This window comes from Bos indicus, chromosome 14 (assembly GCF_029378745.1).
Source record: "Bos indicus isolate NIAB-ARS_2022 breed Sahiwal x Tharparkar chromosome 14, NIAB-ARS_B.indTharparkar_mat_pri_1.0, whole genome shotgun sequence".
Classification (NCBI taxonomy): domain Eukaryota; kingdom Metazoa; phylum Chordata; class Mammalia; order Artiodactyla; family Bovidae; genus Bos; species Bos indicus.
In genome coordinates, this window is record NC_091773.1 from 77,314,182 (window position 1) to 77,319,910 (window position 5,729).

The window sequence follows — 5,729 nt, forward strand, 5'->3', positions numbered from 1 at the left end:
CAAACTGAAAGAAAGAAGTCAGACCTCTGATGAAATATCACTAAAATACTTTAAATTAAAAAAAAAAAAACAATTATACAGGCAACCAGAGATTTACACTTCAAGTTACAAATTCAGCTGCCTAGTACCATTTCTTCTTCACCTCCCCATCCATCAAGAGATAACTTGAGTTTGATTTCTGGTAAATTTACTGTCTGGGTAAATGTTTTATTTCTCCAAATACTCCACTATACTGTAAGGTAAGCTCCAAGTAGTAACAAGTGCATGAGAACGTATAGGGTATATTTGTCTGTGTTGTTTATGGAGGGCAGGACATTTACCAATTCGCTTGGGGTGGGGCAGAATGTGTCAGTTGAAAATGTTTATTGAATTTTCAAAACTGTCACACTTGGGTCGTTCCTGGCCACACCACAAGCATTTGAGTTAAAGAATTATCTTTATAATGTGTGTGGAATTGCAATGTGAAGGAGAAGGAGAACTAAAAATCGCAAATAAGAAAATAAAGGCAAATTTATAAAAGTTCAAGCCCGAGCGTAAATCGTGCCAGTTGGTATCGCCAGAGTCCAGAGTCGCAGGCTCACTGCCAGCTGCCTTCAAACTGCGTGTGAGAAGCATGGGCGCTAAGAGATAAATGTTCTGGTAGCGAGTCTGCTTTTATATCTCTCTTTTATATTATAAAATATGTCTCTTCTCTACCCAGTTGAATTTGCAGATAATGAGGTTTGGGTGTCTATAAAACAGCTGTCTCTGCCCACTCCCGTTCTCTGTGCAGACACGCCTGGGCGGCAACAGAAACCGCCCTTTCGTCCGGAGCCCCTCGGAATGTCACTCCCTGCCCCTCCATGGATAAGCACAGAGCTCCCGCCAGCTCGTGGGCTTGGACCAGCATGCACTGTTTTCGGATCCCCGCTGCTTCCTCCATCTGTCCATCTGTCCATCCATCCATTCGCTCCTCCTTTCATTCAACAGATAATTCTCAGGCCCTATGATCCAGATAACTGCTGGGTACTGGGGCCTCTGCGGTACCAAAAGACAGAGTCCTTACCCTCCTAAAACCTCTTTGCCCAGACTGGTCATCACTCAAACATACATCTGCACACACACACCGACTTACATTACAGATAGAATTGACAAGTTCGCTTGTTAGCTCTTAAAATCAATTCCTGGTGCGAGAACCCGAGCCCAAAGTCGTCACTGGACTGGAGTTTCCTTATTGCTCACTTCTAACTGCACCTTTTCCTGCTTGCTTCTCAGTTCTTTCCTGGGCTGGACCCCACCCTTCTATCTTCTCTGCTTGGCTTCTACAATCTCCCTGCCCATGACAGGTCACTGCACGGGGGTCTTGTGTCCCATTAAACTAATCTCACACACAGGAGCGAGAAGGGTGAATTCTTTAAGCCCAGGTTGCCTGGTATTTTCAAGGACTTCCATTTGTAATATACTTTCAAGGGATTCAAGTGCCCTTGGGGGAATGACTTCCCTTCAACTAACGTGTTTGGAATCATCCAAATTTCACATGAGTTGAGGGAGTATGGTAGAAATACATGGACATGCTTAAACATTTAATGACCAAAATATTTTTCCTGAGCTTCCAGGCTGCGCTGCCTGGGAATAACTTAAATAAAAGGGAGAATCTGATTCCTTGTTTACTGCACACAGTCGATTCTCACCTGGCTAAAATTAGCTTTTAAATCACTGGGTTCTACATGGCTGCAGTGCACGCGGTCCCCAGGGACTGCACGGTTACTCTCGCTCTTACCCTGCTGATTACCTGTGATTATCTGCCTGGTCAAGTTGCCAAATGGCTGCCATTAAATGCCTTCAAATCTAAAGGACTTAATTGGCTCTCTCATCATCTCCGGATCCTGGATTTTATGCCTTGACTGTTTTGTTTCCTTCTGTACAATTGGAGCTGAGTTGCCTCCACTGGATGGTGACTTGTACACCTCATTCAGGATTCTGATTTTATGTCATGCCCAGACAAGCCCCAGATTAATTTCATGGCAAGAGATTTCCATATGTACCCTGAGGATAGATTTTCCACTTTACAGAGCACTCCAAGGGACTCTATTCTGCCAACATTGCTAAGTCAGCAAAACAGAATGACCATCACGCTTCCCCACCTGTCTATTTTGGTTTAGTCTTTGAATGTTTTGCCAATCGTACGTGTTCTCAGAAGCTCAGGGGCAGAGATTCAGAATAGAACCTTCCTCCTGAAACATTTTCCGAGCCTTCCCCAAATCACTCCTTTTAGCTTTGCTTCACTATTAGCTTCACTAATATGTATTAGTGAAAATCATTCAGTCGTGTCAGACTCTTTGCAACCCCATGGACTATATAGTCCATGGAATTCTCCAGGCCAGAATACTGGAGTGGGTAGCCTTTCCTTTCTCCAGGGGATCTTCCCAACCCAGGGATCAACCCAGGTCTCCCACATTGCAGGTGGATTTCTTACCAGCTGAGCCACAAGGGAAGCCCAAGAATACTGGAGTGGATAACCTATCCCTTCTCCAGTGGATCTTCCCGACCCAGGAATCAAGCCGGGGTCTCCTGCACTGCAGGCAGATTCTTTACCAACTGAGCTATCAGGGAAGCCCAAAGTTCTGTTACATGCTAGAAAAGCTACTGAAGAGGTTTAGGTATATTAACTCATTTAATTCTTAAAATAACCCTCTAGCAGTTACTATTATCATTCCTGCTCACAGATAGAGTGAGGCAGAGAGAAGTTAACTTGCCTGAGGTCATGTATCTGGGGAGTGCTGTGTACCTTGCCCCAGGTCTCCAGAAGACTGAACGGGGCTGTAAAAAGCTCATTTCTCATATGTCTCAATTTTAGTGTAGCAACTACTAACTCATAGGCTTCACAAAGTAAAAATGTTAGTCGCTCAGTCATGTCCGACTCTTTTGTGACCCCGCGGACTATACCTCTGTCTGTGGGATTCTCCTGGCAAGAATGCTGGAGTGGGTTGCCATTCCCTTCTCCAGGGGATCTTCCCGACCCAGGGATCGAACCCACATCGCCTGTGTCTCCTGCACTGTAGGCAGCTTGAGTCTCTACCTGCTGAGCCACCAGAGAAGCCTGGCTTCACATTTGGCTACGAAAATTCTCAGAACTATGTGAGACTCTCACCATCTTTTCTGTTGCAGATAGGTATTGACGGTTAATGCTGAACATTTGAGAAAAGGAGACAGGGTGTTCAGGATTTAAAAATAAAAGCCCTTATTGCTCTACAATTGGTGTTTCATTTGTCATTTTCGTCATTACTTTGCCGCCATCTAGTGGCCCAGATGAAAATTTTAAATATGTTGCTGCCATCTAGTGACCGAAATGAAAATAACATGCAAATAATTTTGCCTTCTCATTTGCATTTTAAGTCTTAAGTGCTACCTTGATGAACTTGTTTAGCCCCTAAGTCATGTCTGACTCTTTGCTACTACCTGGACTGTATCTTGCCAGGATCCTCTATCCATGGGATTTCCCAGGCAAGTATACTGGAGAGGGTTGCCATTTCCTTTCTTCAGCAGATCTTTCTGACCCGAAGATCAAACTCATGTCTCCTGCTTGGCAGGCGGATTCTTTACCACTGAGCTACCTGGTTAGGAGTCGTTTTTTAAAAAATCATTAAACATTCATATACTAAATCCAAAATTCAAAAAAAAATAACATCTGCAGTTCTTTTTTCTTCTCACTTATTCTTTCTCTGCTAAAATAATGTATTTTGCTCATGTCCAGAGTCCATTTTAATTTGATATTAAAATATCAAATAAGCAGGTTTTACAGGAGAAACTAAAATCTAATTAATTTTATTTATGCGTGGTGTCTGATGTAGTTTTGGTTAGAATGAGTTTATTTGCACCTATTCTTATTTGAGTAACATACTAATTTTTCATATCTCGCCAAGCTTGTTTATAGTTGATCAATTTCACCCATATTTGTTGAATTATATAAATGATTATAGTTAGACACTGAAATCTGCCATTTTACACATTCTGTGTAGAATTCTTCCCATTCATCTACATAAATATTCACCGATTGCACGTAAAGAATTCTGAACCAGTGGTCCTGAATAGTTATTTACCTCTTCATAAATATATTCTGTCTTCCCATTAAATGGGTGGGAATTATATTTGCAGCCTCAAAAGGTAACAAGGCCCTATATTCAGTAAATTCTTATTGGTTGATGCCCCACTCATAGACTTTCAAGGTTGTCATCATCTGACTATTATAACACCCTTCCTTTAAATTAGTTTTTGCCCTTTGTTGAAGTTTTAAAATGCCTGAAATGATTATATCCTCAAGAACGAGAGTTCACAGATGTGAAACATTTTCACCACAGCAGCTCCTACCCAAGTCGCTTCTGTAGGCTGTATATGCCTAAAACATCTTTGTTTGGAAACCTGTCCATGATCAGAAAATATGATCCTCCCACTGAATACAGACTACAAGTGTGGTTTTGATGTTCTAGTGGACATTTCTAGGAACTCAGCACTTTTGAGTTGCAGGCAGAAGTTGAGAGGAAGTTTTAAGTTGAGTGATAATTGTGATCATTGGCAATGACTTGGGTGAGGGGCGGGGAATATATATTCTACTGGGAAGCTACTACCTAAAGCTAAAGAGGTCACTTTCCAAGGAGACCCAAACTAAATGAAATGAAGAAAGAAACAGTATGAATCTTCATCCTGTGTTGTTCAAGGAGATAAGTATTTGTCCTGGGTTTATCCATGTTCGTGACATTATTTATTCACCAAATATTTGCTGAGGGCTTATTAAGTGCCAGACACCATGCTGCTAAGTCGCTTCAGTCATGTCCGACTCTGTGTGACCCCAGAGACGGACACCATACTAGAATGTTAGCATATGAGACTCAAGTCTACGCCATCAGGGAGCTCATGGTCTAGGGAGATACTTTCCTGGATTAGATATTTCCCCTCAACACCGCTGCAGCTTTGTCTAGCCCATCCTTCAGCAAGTGCCACTGTAGCTGAACTAAGCCCTACGTTCCTCCACCACGCAGTGTTTTTGCGGCGCTCCCTGCATTACCAAGTAAGTACCCTGAGAGAATCAGCTTGTGTATTACCACTAATTGATGAAAACTCCACACCTTCTAATTTCAAGGGATTTAATTAACACACCCAGTTTGCACTGACCAACCTGGTTTAACCTCACCCAAGTGGTAATCTATTAAATAACGTTAGCCTCCCAGGACTCTGTCACGTGACTTGACTTCCGGCTTTGCAGGACTCTCCTGACCCAATACCATTCTCATTCCTTAGGCTAACTCAATTACTGCTGCCATTTTCAAAAGTAAGTTAACAGATTAGCCAGTGACGTGATGAGAGTTCATCAAGGCTACTCACGGCAAAATTGGACTTTATGCCTAAAGATATTTCACTTTTGAAGGTCTCAAATATATGGATGTTTGCAGTGTCAGACAGACGTCATCTCAATGTGCATTTAAAAAAATAATGACATAAAGGCTACAGTCTGACGATTCCATGCCCCAAAGTTAGCAACCATGGTACTGATAAGGACCCCCTAACCTAACCAGTCCACACTGTCAACTCTGTGGCTACACAAGCCCCTTCTGGCCTGCAGTTTCCTTGGAAAGCCCCCAGGAAGTGCTCCAGCCACTCCACAAGGAAAGCAGCTTCCAGTCAAACTCAGAATGAGTCCCTTCAGTTATGAAAACTCACAAAGTTCCCCCTCCACAAAAAACAACTCTCAAGTG